The sequence below is a fragment of the Phyllobates terribilis genome, unplaced genomic scaffold (genome assembly GCF_046119375.1).
Source record: "Phyllobates terribilis strain yellow unplaced genomic scaffold, ASM4611937v1 Scaffold_2__4_contigs__length_985480577, whole genome shotgun sequence".
NCBI classification, from domain to species: Eukaryota; Metazoa; Chordata; class Amphibia; order Anura; family Dendrobatidae; genus Phyllobates; species Phyllobates terribilis.
The window spans coordinates 526,747,823-526,763,977 of record NW_027362762.1 but is presented as its reverse complement, the minus strand read 5'-3'; positions in this window follow the sequence as shown (position 1 = coordinate 526,763,977).

Here is a 16,155-nt window from a genome sequence, read left to right as displayed (position 1 = left end):
TGGAAGTGTGTCACCCTGGCCTGGATGCCACAAGTATAATAAAGCTTTGTCTGAGAGCAAGGGGGAGGTTCTCTAGTCAGGGGAACATTAGCATGCAATACCTCCTGTCTCAGGCCAGTAAGGGGAGCAGGCTGTCCCTATAAAAGCTGGTGCTGGGGGCAGGGTTAAGGAGAACTGGATGACCTGTCTCAGTACTGAGACTTGTCCCGGAGCAGAGCAGGGACAGAAAGTTGTATTGCACCTAAGAGGAAGTGTGGCAGGAGGAGAGCCACAGGCCAGAGACAAGAGGCAAAGTGAGCCTGTCTTGGCAGATAAAGGACTTAATTTACCAGACTTTGGTGTCTGAGGCTGGGAGGATTCCACATCCTACAGCAGATAACCAGTCCGCAGGGGACTGTATATTCCTTGGCCTAAGAAGCCTGGAGGCTCTGCCACAACAGAAGGGACCAGCACAGCCGTACCAGGCCGGGAGCAGAAAGGAACCCACGTCGCAGGCCATACAGGCGAGAAAATGTGGGCTGTTACCCTATAAGGAGGAGATAGCCAGAAGGAGCGCAGAAAGCACGGTAGGCCTACACCCTCACCCTGACAAGGGCCAATTTCCCCATTGCTCTCAGACATCCAGGTCCCCTCATAGCCGGGACTGTTTATGGGTCAGTTTACCTGTTTTAGTAAAGACCCTGGACTACAACCTGTTGTCTGTGTGCTCCTTCGCGCCTCCAGCACTACCAGTACTGGGACTCTCACCACCATCACTCCCACCATCCATTATACTGCCCTGGGGCCGCACTCTTCCCGTGGGGAGTCACACTACCCTAGCTGCACACCTCATCAGCCCCAGCGGTCTGCATGTAGCAGCGGTTCCTAATAACTGCAATCCATGGGTGGCGTAGTCGGACATAATCATCAGCACATAACGGACTACCACTGGCCTGACCACCCTGAGCCACGGAACCGGGTTGCCACTACTACTACTACTCCCATCGTTCCCCTACTGCCTGGATCCGAGTGCCCCACGGCCCAGAGGGCGAGTTAGCTTTGGCGTAGTCGGCAGGATTGCAACCAACCCGCCACAAACGGGTATTGCGTGCCTAGAAAAGACTTTGCACTTACCTGAAAAGAGGTTTCCCGCCATCCGGAGCCATTTCCAGCCGTCTCCCGCCATCTTTCATCAGTTCCCGCCATCTTCAGCCGCTTTCCCGCCATCGGACGCCATCTTCAGGACGCCGCGCGGGAAGAAGAGGGGCGTGGACGTCCAAACCGCGCGAGATCCGAAGCTCCGCCCCACGCACCGACGCTGCGCAAGGTCCTGGAAGGGAGAGAGACCGACGCTGACGTCATCAGGACGCGACGCAAGGTCCTCGTCCAGAGCAGCAGCAGCGGAGCCGCGGCCTACAGAAGAGGATCGTCGGAAGGTAGGCCACGCTTAACTAGGGGGGAGGAAGATGTCGGACACAGAGGCTCCCACTACCACCAACGCAGCTGCAGCAGCGGTGATGCCCTTTTGCCTGCCCTACATCCCTGGAGCGGCCTGGCTGCCCATGCAATCAGGAAAGCCCCATGCCCTAACTGACTTTAAGGAAAGGCTGTACAGTTTGTTCCAAGTCTACCCCCTGACAGAGGAACAGAAGGTCAGCATACTAACAGGGCAGTTAACAGGCGCAGCCCAAAGGGAGGTAAAATCATGGACAATGAGGAGAAAAGGACTGTAAAGGGTATTCTGGCCCGGCTGCGGGGTACCTTTGACACACGTACCTCCGCTGAGATTAAAATGAGGTTCTATGGATGTAAGCAGCGGGCACAGGACAGCATCAGAGACTATGCCCTAAATCTGCAGGAAGCCTTGAGGGCTATTCAACAAACTGACCCTGGCAGTGTGCAGGAAATGGATAAGCTGCTAACAGAACAATTCATAGAAGGTCTGCTGTCTAGCGCCCACAGGGCCCAACTGCGCCTTATGTTCTTTCAGAACCCCGACCTGACCTTTGCCCAATTTAAGGACAGGGCCATAACGGTGCTCCGTGAATCTACAACCAGTGGCGCTATAAACCCCGGGCGCCCTGCTCTCACCTACCACCAGGAGGCGGCGCCCTCCTCTATGGACCCCGTGGGGGCTGATGCACAGGCCCTGAACCAAGCCCCGTCGAAAGACCTGCATTACCAAGTCCAGGAGCTGACCAGGAGCGTCGCGGCGTTGACCAGGACCGTCCAGGCGTTGCAAGTAGACCCGTCAAGACCCATCGAGCTGGCTTCAAGTCCGGAGGATGTCCCGTGGCGTTGACAGAGGAGGACCCCGTCGTTCAGAGGGAGGCCCACAGACCGCTACGCAGAGGATGGACAGCCCATTTGCCGTCGATGCAACCAGCCCAGACATATTTCCAGGTGCTGTAATTTAAACGGGTCCAACCTGGGGCAGAGGGCCAACCCCCAGGCATAAGATCACCAGGCCCTTATAATTGGCATGATAAGTACGTTGGGGGGTGCCCGGTTTTACCCGTGGTGCTGGACGGTATCCCCATGAGAGCCTTGCTGGATACCGTGTCGCAAGTAACCACTATCCCTTATGTACTTTTTAAGCAGTATTGGACTGATGCTGATATCACACGGTATCCAGACAGTAACTTGAGCATCATCGCCAGTAATGGCTTACCCGTGCCGCAGATGGGGTTCTAGGAGATGACCATTAAAATTGGTAAAGTTGAACTGCCAGCACAGGGAGTAATTATTGTGGACATTGACCATCGTGAAAGTCACCCTAAAATAACTGTGGGTACTAATGTGATTGAAAATTGTCTTTCAGAGGTAATTGTAATTCTACAACAGGTGGAGGTGAATGCTAGTTCCAGCCAACAGAGAGTCCTCAACAAGGAGATAAAAGCCCTGATGAGACGGCAGCAGGTAGAACTGTCTGGTGGTGAGATCGGTAGCGTAAGACTGAGTGACCCATTCCCCATTTCCATGCCTCCCAAAAGTGAAATGATGATCTGGTGTCGGACTGCAATCGGGTTGAAAGGTAGAGACTACCAAGCCATGGTAGAACCCGTGTACTCAGACAGCAGGCCCACCATTTTGACAGCCCGGGGGGTGGTTGATGTCCATCATGGGAGGGTGCCCGTTCGCATTCTCAACATTGGGGAGAGAGAGGTACACTTACCCAGGTATGCTACACTTGCCAAACTGTTTGTTGTCGAACACAAAGCTATCAGGGCCATGGAACCCTTGCCCCCATCTCCACAGGCGGAGGGTAATGGCTCCCAGAAACAAAAGGAGGACTGGTGCCAGAAACTCCATGTGGGTGCTGACTCCACCCCCCTGCACCAAAAACAAGGAGTCTACCGGGTGGTCCAGGAGTACGAGAGAATTTTTAGTAAGCACCCGCTAGACTTCGGCAGAGTAAAAGGGATAGAACACCACATCCCCACAGGGAGCCACCCACCAATAAAAGAGAGACACAGGCCTGTACCCCCTGCACATTATCAGAACGCCAAGGGTATGCTGCGGGAAATGAAAGAAGCTGGGGTCATTAGAGATAGCTGAAGCCCCTGGGCAGCCCCCCTGGTTCTGGTAAAAAAGAAAGACGGCACCATGAGAATGTGCGTAGACTATAGACAAATCAACTGTATCACTCACAAAGACGCATATCCGCTGCCTAGAATAGAAGAGTCTTTAGCCGCACTAAAATCAGCTAACTTCTTTTCTACTTTGAACCTTACTAGCGGGTACTGGCAGGTTCCTGTGGCAGAGGCTGACAAGGAGAAGACCGCCTTCACCACCCCGATGGGACTGAGCGAATTCAACTGTATGCCTTTCGGGCTCTGCAACGCACCAGGGACCTTCCAGCGGCTGATGGAATGCTGTCTAGGCACCGAAACTTCGAGACGGTCCTCCTTTACCTGGACGACGTGATCGTCTATTCGAAAACCTACGAGGACCATCTAAAGCACCTGGCCGAGGTGTTCGATGCCCTGGCAGGCTATGGCCTGAAGGTGAAACCATCGAAGTGTCACCTGCTGAAACCAAAGGTCCAGTACCTTGGGCACGTGGTAAGTGCAGAAGGAGTGGCCCCCGACCCTGACAAGGTCACGGCAATCAAGAGCTGGCCAAGCCCCTCGAACATCAAAGAGGTGAGACAGTTTCTCGGATTGGTAGGCTACTACCGAAGGTTCATCCCCGGGTTCACTAGGATGGCAGCTCCAATGCAGGACCTCCTAATCGGACAGTCTAAGTCCAGGAGCCAAAAGCCGCCCTTCAAGTGGGATAAACCGGAAGAGGAGTCCTTCCGCCAGTTGAAGATGGCCCTCACGGGGGGATGAGATCCTGGCCTACCCTGATTGTGGTCAGCCTTTTATTCTCCACACAGACGCCAGTAATGTGGGACTGGGAGCAGTACTGTCCCAAAACCAACAGGGCAGAGAAAGGGTGATCGCGTACGCCAGCCGGAAGCTGAGGCCCACCGAGAGGAACCCGGAGAATTACAGCTCCTTCAAGCTAGAATTCTTGGCGGTGGTGTGGGCCGTGACAGAACGCTTCAAGCATTACCTGGCCTCCGCAAAGTTCACCGTGTACACGGACAACAACCCGTTGACACACCTGGACAATGCAAGACTGGGTGCCCTAGAACAGCGGTGGATGGCCCGTCTCTCCAACTATGACTTCGTGATCAAGTACCGGGCCGGCAAAACCAATGCCAACGCTGACGCCCTATCGAGGATGCCTCACTTACCTGAAGGTGACGAAGACCCAGAAGAGCTGGAGGAGGTAGAACTCCCCGCGTTTCACCGGTATGGAGCCGCTCAATACTCCCACCGCGTGAAGGAGGAGGATCTAACAACCGTGATGATCAATCCCCTACCTGACCACAGCTGGGCCGAGACCCAAGATAGTGACCCTGCCATCCGCCTGGTGAAAGATCTGCTGACCCAGGAGGACGCCCGCATGGATCCGGATGCTCCAGAGGAAGCCAAGCAGCTGTGGAAGGAGAAGAGCAAGCTGTTCCTCTACGAAGACAAGCTGTGCAGAAGGATTGTCAACCACTGGACGCACGAGCTGACCTGGCAAGTAGTGGTCCCAAGGCGGGATGCAGCTATGGTCCTGGGGGCTTACCATGACAGAGCGGGGCACTTCGGTTGGAAGAAACTGGAGTTCCTGCTAAGGGGACGGTTCTTTTGGGTCGGCATGAGAGGGGCTGTAGAAAAGTGGTGCAGAGACTGTGGCCCTTGTCACCTAAGGAGGAAGGACCGTGCCAGCCAGAAGACACCCTTGAGGCCCATCGTCACCTCGCAGCCTCTTGAGCTGGTAGCTCTGGACCACGTCAAATTGGCTCCAAGCCGGTCAGGATACATCTATGCCCTGACAATTGTGGACCACTATTCCCGTTTTCTAGTGGTGGTCCCGGTAAAGGACTTGACAGCCCAAACAGCGGCCAGAGCCTTCCAGCAATACTTCTGCCGTCCACACGGGTATCCAGAACAGGTCCTGACAGACCAGGGTCCAGCTTTCGAGGCTGAAATCTTCCAAGAGTTCTGCAACCTCTATGGCTGTAAGAAGATTTGGACAACGCCTTACCATCCACAAACCAACGGGATGTGTGAGAAAATGAACAATATAGTCATTGATCTCCTGAAGACGTTGCACCTGGAGGAACGCAGCCTCTGGCCAGAAAAACTGCCGGACCTGATAGACTTATACAATCATATCCCGGTGAATGCTACCAACTGCACCCCGGCTTACCTGATGCGAGCCAGACCAGGTAAGCTGCCCGCAGACCTGGAGACGGGAGTCCTGACGCCTGAGGACACCTCCCCGGATGCGGACTGGGATACGGAAAGGCAACTGCAGTACAAGAAGGTACAGGAGAGTGTGGAGAGGAGCCTGGCCCAGGTGAGAGAACGGCAAGAAAGACTCTTCAACCAACACACCCCTGCTGGTCCCCTAGAACCTGGTGAGCAAGTCCTGAAGCGAAAGAGAAGGCTACATAAGTTGGACGACCAGTGGGAAAGGGAACCCTACACCATACTGCAGTCTGGTCACGACAACCCGAAGGTGTGCGTGATCACCAAGGACGGAGGAGAAACCACTAGTACCGTCTCCAGAGACCACCTCAAAAGGTGCCCCGAGCAACTCCGTAGTGCAGAAGAGGATCAGAGTGACCTTGAACCCGCAGAGGACAAGGAAGAAATGATCAGCACCGTTCTCGGAGAGTTCCCTCAGTCCTGGACTCAAATAAATGATGCCATAGTGGTACCCGTCCTGCATTTCCTGCAACCGGCACAGCAACAACCAACACCAGAGCCGGAAGGTGAAGAGGAGCAAGCGGTTCCAGAGGCAGAAGAGCCTGTATCAGCAGCCCAGGAGAGTCAACCCTCTGCTGACAGTGAGCCTGCCATGCCTGCGGTAAGCCAAAGAACCCGCAGACAGCTGCCTGCCCTACCTGTACACCCAGCTGGTAGCTGTACCCCTAATGCTAGTGGGGAAAGCCAAGTCGGTCCACCACCAGACAGTGGGTTAAGGAGATCAACCAGGAGCACAAAGGGGCAGATACCCGCTCGCTGGAAAATATAGAGCGCGCTAAAATTGTAAATAACCCTGTTACCAAATGTTGAAATGTTTGCCAAGTTACCTGCGTGATTATTAATAGCGTGTTTCAGTTTCTTGCAGTTACCGTAAGGACTCACAGGTTATGGACATTTTATAACCGGGGCCTTGTATGGACTGCGTTCGGAGCCTAACCAAGGAATGAACTAAGACTGTAAAAAACTTGGGGTAGGACAGACCCCCACCTGGTTAAGGCTCCCGTTGTTCTGGTGATATGGACACCCTGACACAGACCACACTGTGACCTTAAGAACTCAAGCTGTGCGTCATCTGTCTGTTAATGTTTTATGGTTATGCATATTGTCTTTGTTTAGTCCCGGAGAACTAAATTTTACTAGGGGGGAATGTGTCACCCTGGCCTGGATGCCACAAGTATAATAAAGCAGTGTCTGAGAGCAAGGGGGAGGTTCTCTAGTCAGGGGAACATTAGCATGCAGTACCTCCTGTCTCAGGCCAGTAGGGGGAGCAGGCTGCCCCTATAAAAGCTGGTGCTGGGGGTAGGGTTAGGGAGAACTGGATGACCTGTCTCAGTACTGAGACTTGTCCCAGAGCAGAGCAGGGACAGAAAGTTGTATTGCACCTAAGAGGAAGTGTGGCAGGAGGAGAGCCACAAGCCAGAGACAAGAGGCAAAGTGAGCCTGTCTTGGCAGATAAAGGACTTAATTTACCAGACTTTGGTGTCTGAGGCTGGGAGGATTCCACATCCTACAGCAGATAACCAGTCCGCAGGGGACTGTATATTCCTTGGCCTAAGAAGCCTGGAGGCTCTGCCACAACAGAAGGGACCAGCACAGCCGTACCAGGCCGGGAGCTGAAAGGAACCCACGTCGCAGGCCATACAAGCGAGAGTACACGGAAAGCTCGGAAACGTGGGCTGCTACCCTATAAGGAGGAGATAGCCAGAAGGAGCGCAGAAAGCACGGTAGGCCTGCACCCTCACCCTGACCAGGGCCAATTTCCCCATTGCTCTCAGACATCCAGGTCCCCTCCTAGCTGGGACTGTTTATGGGTCAGTTTACCTGTTTTAGTAAAGACCCTGGACTGCAACCTGTTGTCTGTGTGCTCCTTCACGCCTCCAGCACTACCGGTACTGGGACTCTCACCACCATCACTCCCACCATCCATTATACTGCCCTGGGGCCGCACTCTTCCCGTGGGGAGTCACACTACCCTAGCTGCACACCTCATCAGCCCCAGCGGTCTGCATGCATCGACGGTTCCTAATAACCGCAATCCACGGGTGGCGTAGTCGGACATAATCATCAGCACATAACGGACTACCACTGGCCTGACCACCCTGAGCCACGGAACCGGGTTGCCACTACTACTCTCATCGTTCCCCTACTGCCCGGATCCGAGTGCCCCACGGCCCAGGGGGCGAGTCAGAAGACTATATGGGGAGTCTAGGGGATTCAATAGGACAAAAATAGGGCAGCAAAGTTATGAGATATACTCTTCGTGACCCCACTAAATATATATTTTTTGGGGGGTCAATTAATATGTAACCCTGCTTGGTCCACATCTATGGGAGTATTAATGTTGTGAACTGAGTGGGATCACACATTACACCACTGCTCCCATAGAAGTGGTCAGAGCGGTATCATATTTTACACTAGTGCTCCCATAGAAGTGGATGGAGCGAGGTCACACATTACACCACTGCTCCCTTAGAAATGTCTGACCCTGTTCCGTGCAGATTAAGCCGATATTAACTGCAGTCGTAACTTGAGCTAGTTGTGCACTAGGTTTTCATGGCAAATTTCAGCAGCTGCACCCACTAGTGTTTAAAAGTGGAAATACCAAACCTTTTAAAATTCTTTTTCATATTTTACTTCATTAAAAACAAATTATAATATTTAAAAAAAAATAAAATATTAATACTTTATATTTTTTCAATTGTTGAAAATATTTTTGGTGGCACTTTTCCTTTAAGTATGCAACAAAGTTAGTTCTATTCCCAGAGGTGTATTTTGTAGCTTCAGAGCTCCAATGCAAAATATGTAATAGGATGCACACATATGATATATAATTTATAATATTGGTGTATTTAAACACTTGTAATCAACATTATTGGCATGCCTGAACATGAAGCAAAACATGGAAATTATCTCTTAAAATGAAGTTTCAATAAATCTGCTTAGATAAAAAAGAAAATCAAACCAATCCGATGACATAATTAATGACACTTTTAAGTTTGTAAGGACAAAATCAGAACAACCAGTGATGAGTTAGAAATTAGATTCACCTGTCCTCAGCTCAATTGTTCTTAGATCATTCATTTGGTAACTTTGGTGCATAAGGCTATGTGCCCATGATGCAGAAATGCTGCATATTTTTTACGCTTCTCCCTGGCAGGAAAAACGCATGCGTTTTTTACATGCGTTTTTCCCGCCAGGTAGTAGCGTTTGTCAAGCGTCTTTGCATGCATTTCTGCATGCGGGTTATCAAGCGCTTTTCCAAGCAATTTTAGCATCACTTGGAAAAGTGCTTGACAACTTGGTCACCCTATATAAATCCATGCAACCGGCATAGATTTATAGTAGTGTGACCAAGTTAGTTAAAAAAAAAAGAATAAAATGGTAAAAAATAAAAAAATAAAGTTTATACTTCCCCTTCCGGTGTCCTGCCGGTGTTCTCTCTGCCACGTCTGGTGTGTTGGGCGGCTCGCGGTGGTGTGAAAGACCTGCGGTGACGTCATTGAGCCGTGTGATGGGTCACATAACTCAGTGACGTCATGGCAGGTCCTTCACAACAGCGGGAGCATTGCAATAGACCGGACGGAGCAGACAAAACACCGGGAGGACATCAGAAGGCGAGTAAAAACTTTATTTTTTATTTTAAATTCTTTTTTTTACAGTTTCTATGGTACCCGGGTCTGGATGAGAGTCTCCTCTCCTCCAGACTTGGGTACCATCCGCACATAGAAACGCATAATATCCGTGTATACAAATGTACTGACACAGATATTATGCGTTTCAATGCAAGTCAATGGCGGCGATTACGCTGCGTGCCCGCAAAATTAATGGACATGCTGCGTATTTTTGACCGCAGCATAAACGCTGTGGAAAAATCCGCAGCATGGGCATTGACATTGCGGCTTGTCATTGGGGACCAAGGGGGGCGGATTACCAAGCGTTTCCCAAGCGTTTATGATGCGCCCCCTGGGCCTGTGTTGTGCAGGGAATACCCGGAGCCGGATAGCTTGGGGTTGTAGTCTCCGTGGCGGTGACCCGGTCCGTGCCCAGGGTGGTCAATTTAGTGGCAGTCTTAGTGTAATAACAAGTGTCCGACTATGCCACCCGTGGATTGCGGTCAATGGGGACCGCCGCTGCAAGGCAGACCGCTGAGGCCGGTGTTATGTGTGCAGCTAAGAATGGGATGACTCCCCACGGGAGGAGTACAGCCTCAGGGCAGTTAGCGTGGATGATGGGAGTGATGGTGGAGATAGTCCCAATACCAATAGTGCCGGAGGAGCAAGAAGTCACAGACAACGTGTTGCAATCCAATGTCCTTTACTCACAGTTTGTATTCTCCAGGTCACTCTCGCGAAGCAGTGACCACCCAAGCCGTGCTGCGTCCACCAGGCAAGGGACTCGGTCAACTCCCAGGTCTTTCTGGAGTATGTCTCAAAGCTCCCTTCCGTCCTTTCTCTGGCCCGTGCCCCACCAGTGACCAAGCTTATGTCCAGCTCCCGCGGGCCTTCTCTTGGGAGGGCTACGTGCCCATGTCCCTGAACTTATATGGTATGCCTTCCTAGCAAGGTGTAACGAGGGGTCGCACCAAGGGCTGGTCACGACCTCCGGTTCTTGGCTGAAGATGATTCGCTTCCACCAATTTGGGATCCGGTACCCTGTTCTGCCAACCCGTCACCCGCAATCTCCTGGGTCCTTAGGGTTCTCTCTTCCTTCTCGTTCCTGAGCCTTTCTGTTTCACTTGTTACTTCTGTTCTGGTCTTGTTCCCTTTTCCTTTCCACTGTTCCTTCTCCTCTCTCTCTCTCTCTCTGGCCCCGGCATCTGTGCTAGGCCTGCCCAGGGAGCAGAGCCCATGCAGCAGCCCTGCTCCCTGCCTTCTCCACTTCTCCTCATAGACTGAACTTCTTCTTTTTCTTTCAGTGCTGGCTGGGCCTCACAGGCTAGGCCCGCCTCCGGAGCAGAGCTCCACAGAGGCCCTGCTCTGTCACTTCCTCTCTCAGACTGAACACTGATCTAAGATGGTGCCCACCTTTTATACCTCCCTCTGACCATGAGCCCAGGTGACTAGCAACCAATGGGCTCCTTCCTATGCTCAGGACCCAACCTCTATCTGCCCCTACAGCACTGGGTATTCCACCCCCCTCCCCACTCCAGCCAGGGACAGATGCTGTTGTGCCTGCACTTCTGTCTAGTGGGAGCACCGTTGAGCTGTCCCTCGGAAATGGGGTGTGTGTGCTGTATGCAGCCTACTGAGCCTTGATCCATACTCCATCCTTACCCGGGAGTGGGATATCACACCTCTGGATGAGGTGCAATACCTCTGTAGCGACCAAGTCCTCAGGGCGCTACATTTACGCTGCGGAAATTCTGCAGCATATACGCTTGTAAAACGCTACGTGGGCACATACCCTTAAAAGCCATTTTTATTCCTTGTTCCTTATTCACAATGGCAAAGAAATGAGAACATGTCAGCAATATATATATTTTAGGATCATACAAACATTTTGAGACATATATACACATATATATGATCTGACCGGGACATCGTGGGTCACATGATGCGGCGTCACGCAGGGCCTCCTGTGCGTACATGCATTGCCCATTACCCCAACTATATCCCACTAGTCCAGAATCCTTTATAGACCTGTCCATCCAAGATGACTCCATTCCCTGACAAAGGTACGCCGAAACGCACATCGGGGTGGGCACATATCAGACTAGCTACTCAGTACATCCGTACAGGTATTGACATCATCCCTGCCATCAGTGTCAGACTTTGTTGGCAAAGGCCCACCAGTAATGTTGATACTTAGGGTCCACTGTTCAGCTATACGTAAAAATAACCTGTGCTGAGAGGGGTTAATCAGCCATTATAAAGGGCTGGGTTTTTGTGAAAGACCATAGAGAGGGTGGGAAGTAGTTCACCATATCTCCACCCCAGCCGTTGGAATCATTAGTTGTTCAGTGTATCTGGAGATACTAACTCCAGAGAGGTATTCGTGTTTGTGCTAAACTGAACCGTGTGTTTTGCCCTGAGCAAGCGGATCCCCACAGGCTTATGGACTATGCTATATATTTTTCTTTTGTATACCCGTTATACCAGAAAGGCTATGTTTAGTTTGATGAACTTTACAGTGGTTTATGCCATGCTTTAATAAACCACTAAGAGATTTAAAGAAATAGTGTTCCTGTGTGTACCTCCATGTGCATCTGAGTGATCCGATCTACCACAGGTGGTGTTTCAAATGCGGGCAACGTTCCAGGAACACGTGTAGCGGCTGAGGACAAGCCACATGTCCTGGGTAAAAGCAGCCATAAGCCAGGAAACGACGACAGACAGCATGGAGGACATGATTAAGTGCCTTGTGAAAGCCCAGCAGGTTACAAGTAAGCTGCTTATGCAACAGATACACCAACAGCAGCAACAAGACCAGCACTAACAACAGAAGGAGCAGATTGAGCTGCTCACAGAAGTAGTTCGTAGGTGGCCAGCGGCCCCTCCCCCAAGTCCAAATGATGACTCGTACATCCAGAAAGCAGAAAGACGAGCCATGCAAAAGATGACACCAGGGGATGATGTGGAGGCATTTTTGACTGTTTTTGAATCAGTAGCAGAGCGGGAGAAGCTGTCACCAGAGAAGTGGGCAGTGGTGCTGGCTCCCTATCTAATGGGGGAGCCCCAACAAGCTTATTATGAACTGGCCTTACAGGATTCACAGGCGTATGAATGGACAGATTTATCCACTCCCTACCTAGGCCGGGGCAGAACTGGGTTGCCCAAGGAGACCGCCGGAATGAGGACGACCTGATTGACTTAGTACAGAGGTATCAGTTGGTCAAGGGGTTACTAAGGAAGTCAGGTGGTGTTGCATCCCCATACTGTGGTACCCAGAAGGAGCCCGAATCTCAGAAGAGGGGTGGTAGAGTCATAACTGGGGGAGGGCCAAGGTTCCAAGGGGTTGGTGAAGGGTTACCAAAAGCCTCTGGTAAAGATCGAATCTGCTGGAGATGTCAATGTCCTGGAGACATAGCCACCCATTGTGCTATGTCCTCTGAGCAGATGGACTGCAGCCTAGGGAGGCACTGCTCATACTATGCCTATCCTGCTGGTGTCGGGACTAATGGACTCGGGGAGTTTGGTGACTCTGATAAGGGTCACACTCCCCCACCAGTTGATCCCCAGGAAACACATAGGCATCTACTGTATTCACGGGGATACCAAGGGCTACCCCATTGCCAGAGTTATTATAAAAACTAACTGGGCGGCTGAGTTCCCTTAGGTCGGGGTGGTTAAGGACCTGCTACACCCGGTAATAATAGTGCAGGACTTTAGCCTCTTCTGGGACTTATGGCAGAAAGCGGGGATGCCAAGTGACTTAGACAGGAGCCAGTTCCACCATGAGGAATTCCCATCACTGTCAGAGGCGGGTGAGTTCCCCCTGTATGTCTTTACCGGTGACGAGGACGAGACGGTGACCCATGAGGCCGAGATTCCTGAGTTGGTGGTTTCTAGGGGGATTTTGGTACGGCACAAATTGTGGGGGTACTATTGGCAATTTATCATGAATTTCGCCATGATAGATGCACCCCTGACCGACCTTCTTAAGGGCCCAAAGACGTCGATGTCCAAATGGTCTTCTGAGGCAGAGATGGCGTTCCAAGAATTGAAGCTCGCCCTATGTAGGCACCTGGTCTTGATTGCACCTGACTTCAGTAAGGAATTTGTGGTCCAGACAGACGCCTCAGAGGTCGGGTTGGGAGCTGCAATGTCCCCAGAAGTAAATGGGGGGGAACATCCCATCCTGTTCTTAAGCAGAAAACTCTCTGCCTGTGAGAAAATCCACACCATGATGGAAAAAGAGTGCTTGGCCATCAAATTGCCAATTGACACCCTGAGGTACTACTTATTAGGCTGGATGTTCAAGCTAGTGTCAGATCATGCACGCCTGAGATGAGGGATAGATTAAGATTAGACAGGGTCCCGAGCAATTTTGAAGGCGTCACCCCCCCCAGGTACCCAATGTATCACGTGACATGTCTCATGATCCCCTTTGATAAATCATGTGATAGGTCATGTGAGTAACACAGAGATGCACTGGTGCACATCTGTAGATGGAAAAAGACAGATAGTGGCGCACGCAGTACACCGCGCAAATTTTACCCTTATGCACAGCACTATGCATAACATAGCACTATATAAAATAGAAAAGGTGGGAGATTAATTTTCCTAGGGGGCCACATATGAGACCGTGATTGTTGGGGAGACCAAACCAATAGGCTGAAATTAATTATGCTCATTATTACTGATAAAATATTAATTATAATATTTTTTTACATTAATTATATGACTTAATATTGAGCTCAATTAAGTATGCTGACATCCCCTCAAATACAGTATGAGCCCGCACTTAGCTGCTTATATAAAGTATGAGCCCTCATATAGCCTCCTATATGCAGTATGAGCCTGCACATAGCTCCCTAGATATTGTATGAGCCCGCACATAGCTCCCTAGATACAGTATAAGCCTCCATATAGCCTCCTATATACAGTATGAGCCTGCATGTGGCTACCTAGGCAAAGTATGAGCCTCCATATAGCCTCATATATACAGTATGAGAACACACATAGCTCCCTAGATACTGTACAAGCCCGCACATAGCTCCCTAAATAAAGTATAAGCCTTTATATAGCCTTCTATATACAGTATGAGCCCCCGCATAGCTCCCTAGATACAGCATGAGCCCCTGCATAATCTTCTAGATACAGTATGAGCCCGCTCATAGCTCCCTATATACAGTGCTGCTCACCATTATTGGCATCCCTTCATTTTTTCCATAGACTGTACAATATCTTCAGGAATAAATGGAAATGTACCAAAGTTATATCCTCAGGATTTTTTAATTAGTGGACCAAAGTAATACAAAAATAAAACATTGTTTTTTAACTTCCATGTTGCAATTTCAAAGAAAAAATAGAATAAATAGCATGTGCAGCAATAAAGGCACCCCTAGTTAATACTTGGTTGCATACCCCTTGGCATTGATGATAGCTTCCAAATGTTTCTTGTAGCCATCTATAAACTTCTTGCACTTCTTAGCTGGCATTTTTTTCCACTCTTTCTTTGCAGTTTGTTCAAGCTCTTGAATGTTTGCAGGGTTATTTTTCTCAATGGCAGATTTCAACTTAACCCCAAAAAATTCAATGGGATTGAGGTCAGGACTCATTGCTGGCCATTTTAAAACAGTCTAATTTTTGTTTTTCAACCATTCCTGTGTACTTTTGGATGTGTGCTTTGGGCCATTGCTGGAGGACCCATGATCTTTGACTCAATCAAGTTTTCTTATACTGGGTAGGACATTTCGCTCTAAAATCTCTTGATAATTCTCTGATTCCATGACTCCTGTGATACGGTCAAGGCCTCCAGTACCAGACGCAACAAAGCAACCCCACAGAATTATGGATCCTTCACCATGCTTAACTGTTGGTAAGGTGTTATTTTCCTTATAAGCTTCCTTGCGCCATCTGTAAACAAACTGTTGCTTTGCATTGCCAAAAAGCTCTATTTTAGTTTCATCTATTCATCTAGCCACAGAACATTTTCCCAGAAGGATTGTGGTTTGTCAAGGTACTCTTTGGAAAAGACCAGTTGTTCCTTTTTATGTCTTTTCTTCAGCAATTGTTTCTTCTTTGGCCTTCACTTATAAAGCTCTGCTTGGTTTATTGTGCGGTGTATGGTACTTGTTGAAACCATGACCCCAGACTTTTCCAGGTTGGCCTTCAGGTCTTTGGATGTTTGATGTATTGTTTTTTCCACCATTCACACCAACTTTCGAAGACGTCTTGTCAATTTTCCTCTTTCCCCCACGACCAGGCAAGTTCTTGACTGTTCCATGCTTGGCAAACTTCTTAATAACATTGCACACTGTTGAAACTGGGATACCCTTTGGAAGTCTTGTGTTTGCTAATAATAGCAGTTCTGATTTGCTCAGACAGCTCTTTTGTCTTCACCATTGTGACAAAGGAACAGGGCCAATCATGTGGCTTTTTAAAACACTGAAGTCATCATTCATTGGCTAATTCATGTCACATGGGCACTGACAATTAATCACAGGTGAATCTCTTTTGTGATTTACCACAGGCGAGTCAAAATGTGTTTCCATACTAAATTAATGTAAAGGTTGCCAAAACATCCATATAACCCTGATCAAAAGTTCACATACCCCAGTTCTTAATACCGTGTATTGCCCCCTCTAACATCAATGACAGCTTGAAGTCTTTTGTGGTAGTTGTGGATGAGGTTCTTTATTTTCTCAGATGGTAAAGCTGCCCATTCTTCTTGGCAAAAAGCCTCCAGTTCCTGTAAATTC